Below are 10,070 nucleotides of genomic sequence, written 5' to 3' on the forward strand. Positions count from 1 at the left end.
ATAAAACTAGTTATCGTTACCGAATCAAAACAATAATAGTTACTGATACTTAAAAGTAACTCATTACTGTTACTGTTATTTAAATGTAACAATTTTTTACTTTTGTTATTTTTCTGTTACTTCTCTAATGCTGAAATAAGATCAGTCTAAAAAAATTTACAATATATTTGTTTAAATATTAATAAAAACAATAAACAATAATGACAGACTGAAATATGAAAACATATCTAAGAAGCGAAATGATTTTTTGATTCAAAATAAAGCTTTCTATATATATATATAACAATACATCAAAGATTGAATTTATATATATATATATATATATATTAGGTGTTGGAATTAATTCGTAGCGTTTTACAAGTGATGGGAAGTACTTTCATTAATGTATTTTTTAATGCTCATGTGAAATAAATAACATTCTTTCATTAAAAAACGTTACGAATTAATTCCAACACCTAATATATATATATATATATATGTATATATATATATATCTAATACTACAAACCGATTTAATCAGATAATGTTTTTTCTTATCTGATTCTATCAGACTTTTTAAATAGGGGATTAAAGATTAAGAGATTGAATATAGGTATAAATAATTATGCAAATAAATATGTTCAAAATATGAGGTAACAATAAATATAATTATAAAATGACCGTGACCGTTACAAAAAAATGTAATTACGTTACTGTTATAGTTATAAAAAAAAAAAGTAACTTGTAACGATAATGGCGTTACAAGTAACGCATTTATACTCATTTCATGAAGATAAGTGTGTACGAAGATATACGCGATATTAATGGAAAGTCCATGCTTTCTCCCCCCATCGAACAATGATACATGATACAAATTTGTTTCCCAATCAGGTTAAGTGCTATTGCGTTTTAATTAATCACAAAAATTGACACGCAGGGCGCAATTTACACCCCAACGGTTCTGAATATGTATTTTTATTCAAAATCTCCATCGGTGTTTACTGATATACGTTTAGCTTTCCAGTTAAATGAAACAAATTACATTATCATTAGGATATTACTCGCATTCCCCTGATATTGTTAAGAGTAAATAACTCATCGTATACATAACGCACGTTAAATAATAAAATATTTTATAAATGGAGTGTAAAATTCATATTGAACAGTGCGTTTCGATTCGACGAAAACCGATAATTTAATAATTCGTATTATGAGATACAACTTCCGGTTTCGATGCATATAAAAGATATTGCATTCCCGCGACGTTTCCGAATATCGCGATACTTTGTGTAACATTATATTAAAAAACTAATAAAACCATCGAAATCGTGCGCTACCAACAGGATACCGATAGGATACCGATATCATTGAGATACGTGGATTACAGCGGAATTAAAAATCCTTTGTGAAAATCAGTGTGGCCATTGCCTTAACGCATCAGTAACCAGGTGATGGCGTCCTATAAAACCATCGCGCAACGACCACCATTATCTCGTGCACACACCGACCGATGCGCGACGCGACGCGACGCGTCGGACAAAATTGCTGAAACGATCGTAATGGAACGCACGCGGAAAGCGCACTACACTTACCCGTCGCACCGTTCGCACGGGGGTGAGTCCAGTGAGTCCCATTTAATTTCGATTTGGCGCGCAGGAGGCACGGGGCGTTACGAAAAAAAGGTTCGAACTCGAAACGTACCATCGTCAGTGAATAACACGTTCGTCGGCGTGCTTTATTCGTTCGCAATAAATGCGCATAGCTCTTCCACGGCAACTGAACTACGTGCTCGCCCGTTATTTTTTTCGGGTTTGCACGGGCAAGTTTCACTCGTGGGCATTATGTTTTTCGAAACCGTTTGCGGAGTCGTGATCGGTTGATTGCTCGTTCGGTGAAGCATGTATAAAAGATGACAGCCGCGCCGATTTACTATTTGATTTTGTAGTTAGCCAGAAAGTAAAACTACAGTTTTCGTCGGACGGAAAATAAAAAGTGCGAGACGAAAACGCGTATGAGGCACGTTCGATCATGCGGTTATTCGTACTTCCCTCTAGTTTTCACCGAAGTTACTCGATACACGTTTTTCACTCCATTCGATTTGCGCAATCATATTCTGACTATCCCACTGCAATTAGAGGTAAAAAAAATATATGATCGACGGAGGTAATTTATATGTTGCAGAAACCAGAGTGCCGGAAATATCGAACCATGAGATCGCATCATTTCGATCCGCGTCTCATTTATCATCGACGCTTCGCCCCATTTGATGAAATTGAGAACAAGTTGTGATGATAGGTCGATCTTCCGACACTCGCTTTCGATGATATTTTACTCGGAAGTAATATTCTACAGGCTCCATAATTCCACGAGATAAGCTTTTGTATCTTCGAGCGATAAGGAACGCGAGGCTTCGAGGTCTCCGATCTGAGTTGACGCTCGCGGATTTATGGTTCACATATACACAGCGGGGTACAATGTTGTATCGCCTCAAGAGTATAGATAAAGGGTAGGAACATAAATCTTTATGGTGGTAGAGGGCCAACGACGAGTGCCCCTCAAAGCGGCCGACCGGCTGCCGGCTCGCATGATTTATTTATTTGTCTCTCGTTAAAGTTATCTGTTCGCAAAAGTTTCGCGACTCCTTTTGTCAAGGAGTCGCTCGAACGGTGAACACTCGCCTCGGATACTTCGGCGCCTCAACGGCCGAACAATGCGCGAGCGTACAAAGGAGAACTTCGTGCTCGCCTAGTAGCATCGCTCTAGATGAAAATCGAGAGGTGTGAACGCGACTCGTATCGAACAAGCGTACGCGACATAACATGGCGACTTGTCGTTTGGAAACTATTTTTTGCTTCTTTGTGCTCGCAAACTCGTATTTTATTATGTCTAATTAGCGAACGTGCACGAGTGTACATAAATTTCATGTGTAGAAATGTGCGACGTTGTGTCTAAAATGTTACAATTCTCAAGTCGGTCACAGGCCTACCACACGTAAAATGCAATTCCTCACTTTTATATTGATCTGCACATAGTAAAAAGCAACAGAAAAAAAGTTATTCCTCTTATATTTTATATTATAAACACAATTATGAATTAAAGATAAATTTCAAAAATTTATACTTTCTCAATTATTTAGATAACTTTGATTAATTTTGAAAAATGGAATAAAATATGAGTACATATATATATATATATATACTTGTATATATAGTAAAACTCCGTTTAAATATCGAGGCAAAACAGTTCCAATAATCGAATGGTTCAGATAATAGAGATTCAATGGCTCTCCTCTCTATTAATATTTATCAGTTCTATAATAAGAGTTAATATTCAGAAAATTTTCTAAAGTCGAGTACGTTAAGCTCTTATTACCCAAACTACGAAAAGTTGTAATTGGAATAAGAATTCAGCTATGAATTTATATATTTAAAACTAAATACAAACTTATTCTTATAAATGAAGTTCATATAAATTCTACTGTATAAATAAAATCAGATAAATTTACAATTAATAAATTGTACCATTCTGTTGTTAATTCAAAATTATGGTAGTATATCGTAAAAAATAAAAATTAATTCATCTCCGAGAAAGATCTACCTAAAATCTCTAAATAACTATCATTTCTACATTCTAGAATATTTAGATTTCTATAATTATATTATGATTATTATATTATGTATTAGGAATAGATTATTATATTATGTATTAGGAATAGATTATTTCATTTATGAATTTGACATTAAAAAGGACCAAAATCGTTGGATCAAAACGTCTGCACATTAGTTCAGAACAAATAAAAAAATTTTCTTACCCACCATTAACCGCGTTGGCTCTCAGTTGGATATTTTCTTCCTTTTTTATTAGATTTATCCTCAGAGCCATATTTATATCTTTATTTCTACATTACTACAGTATCAAAAATCTTCACGCTTGAATAAAAATTACATTTCAATCGTAAATTGCATGGCGCACTGTTTAATATATCGAGGTATGCGTTTGTACAGTCGACCACTTTAGGCCCAGCTGAGAGAATCCAGCGTAATAACGTTGGCGCGTGCAATCCCAGCACGTTTCTTTAATCCGTTCGTTCGTGATACGGATCACGCGACGTGTACGTGCACGTGCACGGGCACGTGCTCGGATACGCGCGAGCGTGCAGCATCCAGTAAAGATGCAAGCGCACGCCGGGAGGGATGAAAGCTCCCGGGATAAAGCTCTCGTTCGCGGGGGACGCGGGGTCGTTGCCGCACTCGTCGTCGTAGCACCGGCACTATTCGAGCGATATAAGCTTATTTGACTTTGCGGAGGTATAATCCATTCCGCACACTGCGTTCCTTGCGCGTTGAACTGAATATGAGTACACTGCGAAAATCCTCCTCTCCTTCTTTCCTTAGCATTGCTTCCTTCCATATGTAATTTTTTTTGTAGTTTCGTTTGCACTTGAAACACTCTCGGAGTACCTTTCCGTGTAATCTCGCTCGTACTTCTGTAACCATAAGGTCATGATAACCTGAATAACCTGACAACGCGCCCGGTGGATTACGATCTCGACACAATTTCGATGCAATTTCAGAAAGCAGCGATAATAGGAGACTCTGTGAGCAGACTCGCAAGCCAATTAATTCGACGTGCAAATATTTTCGGTCGCGGAGCATGATCTGCATCATAATCATATTCGATATTAATTTGCGTAATGTATCGACATCGTTTGTTTGCGTTACATACGATTTTTCAACGCGGTTAAACCATGTTCAATATTGTCGATATTAGAGCTGATTATTTGCGCCGATCCGGAACGGATATTATTGGCTTGGGCTCGTACTGATGAAAGTAATCAGCAACTGGAAATTCTTTCGTCAATTGAATAACAATATGCGCATAACATTTACGCTAATAATTAGCAATTTATTGAAATCCATCGGACATTATTTATTTAGTCTGCAAATATATCGTTTCCTTATATTAAAAGTGATATAATTAAAAAATGTGACTTACGAGTTATTACATTGAATGAATTAGGTAAATATTATTCTACCAATCATCAAAAGTAAACTAACTTAACTTTCATTCGCCAATTGTATTTAAGTTTTTTCAAAGAGATTATTCTTTGTACAAAAATATCGTTTTTGTAAATAAAAAGGAGTCTTCTACAGAGAATATTTAGAGTTAAGACAATTTTGATAATCGAGATTTGAAGAAAAAATTATTTTAATTTGAATTTAATCATTTTATTATCATGATAAATATAAATAAACTGATGATGTTTCAAGTTCTATCCTTTTTGATGAATTATTCCGAATTCGTTATAATTTTGTAGGATATTAAAATTGTTGTAATAAAAAGAATGATTTTTTAATTATGTGAAACGAAAATTACAAAAATAACATTTGGTTAAGTTTCCAATAATATATTTTTTGCGAATATTATTTAATTAGTCAATAAATTTCTGTCAAAATAAAAAATAGTTTTCATTCTTGAAATCAGGAAACGATATGTTTTCAAAACAATGGAGTTCATATTGAAGTGCAGTGATTTCTCGCTTTTTTTGAATATTTTTATTAATCACCTCGTATAGATTACTGATCAACCTAGCAGATATATATTCCATAGCATATATAAATATTCACTTATACAATCGATTTCCTCGCCGCGCCTCTCAACGAGTCGATATTTTGCATCCTCGTTTTTTCACACCGATAAGAATGAAAGTCGGCGATGCTGATTAAGCGATCATCTTTCCAGGCCAGGGGGACTAGGTCGATGTCAAACCAGGTTTGCAATTTATCCTTGTGACACTGAAGCGCATGCCAATGTCACAGTATTATATCTATGCACGGATTCTTTCGGGTAGAATATACACAGAATATCCAAGAGTTTACGTACAAAGTGATTAAAAATTAACAAATTTATCGAACGAAACTTCAATAATAAAAGCAGTTACCGAAAGTTTTCACTTTAATTTCAGAACGGATGTACTTTATTATTATATTTTGTCTTAAAATGTTACTTTAAATCACTTATGTTAAATAAGTGTTAAATAATTGTTTGAATTTCTAAAATATATATATGTTGTATATAGAATCGTCCAATCATTTTGCTACGCGAATTATTCACAACAATAATACGTGCGAGCATTGATATATTCTGTGCAAGTATGCAAACTATCGTTGTTTCTATAAGTTATTGCACGAGCCCAATTGCTCCTGTACAAAAACTGCACGGAAAGAATAATAAATTCTAAAAAATGCCGATATAATTCGTTCGTTTCGGATGCGCACAATATGCATAGCTTAATCGAAACTACGTTCACAAAATCCACTGAGATATATGTAACGCGAGTGCATGCTGCATTGCACTTGATATATACATATACTACACCTGTGATCACATAACACACGTGACCCACTATCTACCGAATCGTAATTTGTTACCATAGAAAAATAAAAAAAATCTTTAAGGAAAATTAAATCGATTTCTTTATTTGCGAATATTTCAAAAGTTGCTATTGCTTATTAATTAATATTACTACTTAAGTCTCCAAAATTGCAATATTGCGATAAAAAATAATATCAAGCGATGCATTTCTTCAAGCTTACTTTGTATCCATTCATGCAGATTTCTGCACAACTTTCATAAAATACAATACCTCAGCCAGACTTTCATAAATTCCAATATGCTGAAGCAAAAAAATTCTTTCGGTCAATCGAAAGCTGCATCCGCGGTTTGCGATCGAAATCAATGGAAATATCACGCTGATACGCGCAACGCGATACATTCGCGAATTCCACACATGCATGTGCGTCAGGTACATGTGTATCGCCATTTAATCAAAGCTTTTTGTGTGTATAAATGCGATTGAATGCGCTCAATGAACCGCTCCCTGGACGTCGCTTAAATTGTTAAATGAATTTTGTTCGTGCATTATATTACCGGTCGAAGCTACCCACGACTTATTATTTCGTTGATGCCGCAGTATACCAGCGGTGAGTTCCATTAACGTTCCCTTAAATACTTTATTGAAGTTAATGGAGGCTCGTGATTATCTCTTAACAAGTTTTATATTTATATGAAGCATCATTTTGCGTTACGATTTGCGAGACGGCCTGGAACATGTGTGTCAAACCGATTAATCCTCCATTACGGATGAATTATGCTGTAAGATTAAAACTGTCTTAACGACGTTAAACTTTTGTTGAACTTTTACAATACATTAATTACCGATAGTGGACGGCAACATACGAGATACGTGTATCAAGCGCGAGTAAATTGACGCGCGTGAAGCAGAACTCCGTAAATAATCGTAAACGGACTAAGCGATTTATTGAAACGAACGTAGATTGAAAAATTTAGAGATCGATATTGATAAATATTTTTGTTATATGTATGTTTGTGTACATACAAGTAAAATTTCAGATTACTATTTATAGGTTTCTATTTTCAATATAACGAGCCAACTGCCGTGCAATCAATTCATGAAAAAGGCAATATCAATCTCAATTTTCATTAAACTAGTTGCTTGTTAAAATAATTCCACGCAGGGCAAGCATTTGCTTCTATAATTTTGCTTGATCTCATCTACTATCCAGTTTTAGCAAATGTTATTAATATTGCAGTTTTACATGAAACAAAAGTTTTATAGGAATTCTATAGAAAAAAATTATAAAAATTAAAAAATTTTATTGTGAATATATTCAAATTATCAACTATTTATTATACTTTAAAATATTTTATCGAGATTTTATTGATTTCGATTTATCACAAGGATATTATGGCGTCGTTCTTATTCGAGAAAATGCTTGATTTCAAGCGCATCGGGTCAATTCCCGAAAAAAAGCCACGGCTTATATATATGTATATTGCACACGTAGCTGACATTACGATGTCATTCTGCAAGCACGCTTCAACGAAATTTAATTTTCCTTTTCATGAATTGGACTATGATTGGCTCCTCTTCCTCAATAGCTGCGCGCCGGGCAAGTTTCGTTCGCCATTTCGTTCACTTCCGGTCATAACCCGATTCGTGACAGCCTATGCAGTCTATTGATACCCCTATTGGACTTCCATATTCCCGACTTCTGCAATTTAATTTTCGCAAGGACCACCACGTTACCTCTGTAGAGTTGGCATCTCGTTTCCAGAATTTCGATATAATTGTGATAGAGTTCTCTTTTCCCCAGAATTCCAAAGTTCCTTCAACCATTAATTCTGACAATTGAGTATAAAACTATTGATCTGAAAGCAAAGTTTGCCATCGTATTTTTATTACACAGAAATAGGTAATAATTTTTCAATTAAGATCGATTTGAGTTGAACATTCAGTTTTTATATTAAGTAAAAATATTAAATAAAATTGTTGCTACGCCTTATACATGTTTATTAAATAAACACATGTTTATAAGTAAATATTCACCTGTTTCATTATAAGATCGTATCATTCGGTTAATAGCTATTTTATAAGTAGATTAATACGTTACTTATTGCTAAAATATGGATATTCTGCCTCACCTAGCTGTTCGTATACAAATTATAAAAATCGAACTGAGGATGATATATATAAAATAACTTCCGTAAAGATAAAATGTAATATATAAAAATATATAAACGAACTGGATAACTATTAGGTGTTGGAATTAATTCGTAGCGTTTTTTAATGAAAGAATGTTATTTATTTCACATGAGCATTAAAAAATACATTAATGAAAGTACTTTTAAAACTTATAAATACTTTGTAAAACGCTACGAATTAATTCCAACACCTAATAAATATACAATTCTGCAGAAAAAATATAAGTAGATAAATAAAAAACTATTTTAAGAAACTACGAATTAGAACAGAATTAAGTACGATAAAATTTTGAAAATTAAATGCTATTTATAATATTTCATTTATTAAACATTAATAAGATGATTAAACTTGATAAGGGTAATGAGTAACTCGAAATTTTTATATAATATAACTCTATAATATAAAAGTAATATTAATGTATGTAGCAAGTATTAAAATTGTAAAAAAATAAAGACTTGTAAAAATATTCTGCACGCTTGCAATTTGCGAGTATGCGATTACACATGTAAAATTATAGTGAAAGTGCTCACACATATATTTGAATGGAACGGCCCTGCGAGAATAAATGTGCGATAATTGTTTTCGGAACTGTGGGCCGTCAAGGTCTGTCTATCTCAAGTGTATCGAACGAAACTTTTATTTGCTTGGCCTCGGTCAGTGACTCGTAATATCTCGGTCCTAGTATCTCGTACGTATAATATCTAATGTTCACACAACTTTACACAGGTAGTGTTCGTGAACGGGCAATGCCATGCTGTCAAAAAACTTCTATCATAACCTTGGAACTAGCTGCACGCCCGTAACACATGGAGGAAGGTAATTTTGAACAAGGAAACTGAGAAAAAATTAAGCTGCGACTTTTTTGCGACTAATTTTTAAGCATTTTAAACAATCTCAAAATAATCTTAAAATAATTGATATTTTCTTGATATTTTATTCATTTTTAAATGCTTTTGGCTATCATATTTTTTCTTGGACGATAATATTAATCGCTCAACATTCATATCTACATAAACCGAACGTACGTATATACTGAGATATAATTTACATATATCTGACTTATCGCGCACTTGACATTATAATGACAAATATATTATTCTAATTAGAAATTTCTCATCATTTTCAAACAAACATCGTTAAGCCCTCCTTCAATAGAAATATCAAACGGAGATATTTTCGGTGTGTAATTATGACAGTGACATATAAAATTAGACTTCCGTGTCTGCCGCGTGCTATCTCATCTATAAGTCACGAGACGAACTTGACCCGGTTACCTAGCTACAGGAATACTTCGCGTAGCCTGCTAATTGTAGGTAAACTCAAACGACATCCTATCACGTAGGTGGACCCCGATAAAAGAGGGGAAAAATGAAGAAGGTGACACGAAGGTGCGCGGTGTTATAGACGCGAGAGCTATATCGTATCGCGAGACAAATAGTAGGTCAAGTTCAACGGAACATGGATGGAGTAATAGCGGAGTTACTCTCGTTTTCATATCCCCGCAGCTCGTACTTGCGATCGCACA

The 10,070-nt window shown here is 34.1% G+C and overlaps 1 protein-coding gene across 6 annotated transcripts in view; it reads right to left on the minus strand.

The window, feature by feature from the left end:
• LOC147910437 (uncharacterized) overlaps positions 1 to 10,070 on the minus strand; it is a 214,598-nt gene that overhangs the window by 115,629 nt on the left and 88,899 nt on the right. The window lies entirely within an intron of this gene.

Source organism: Acromyrmex echinatior, chromosome 2, assembly GCF_024713525.1.
Source record: "Acromyrmex echinatior isolate Ae372 chromosome 2, ASM2471352v2, whole genome shotgun sequence".
Taxonomy (NCBI): domain Eukaryota; kingdom Metazoa; phylum Arthropoda; class Insecta; order Hymenoptera; family Formicidae; genus Acromyrmex; species Acromyrmex echinatior.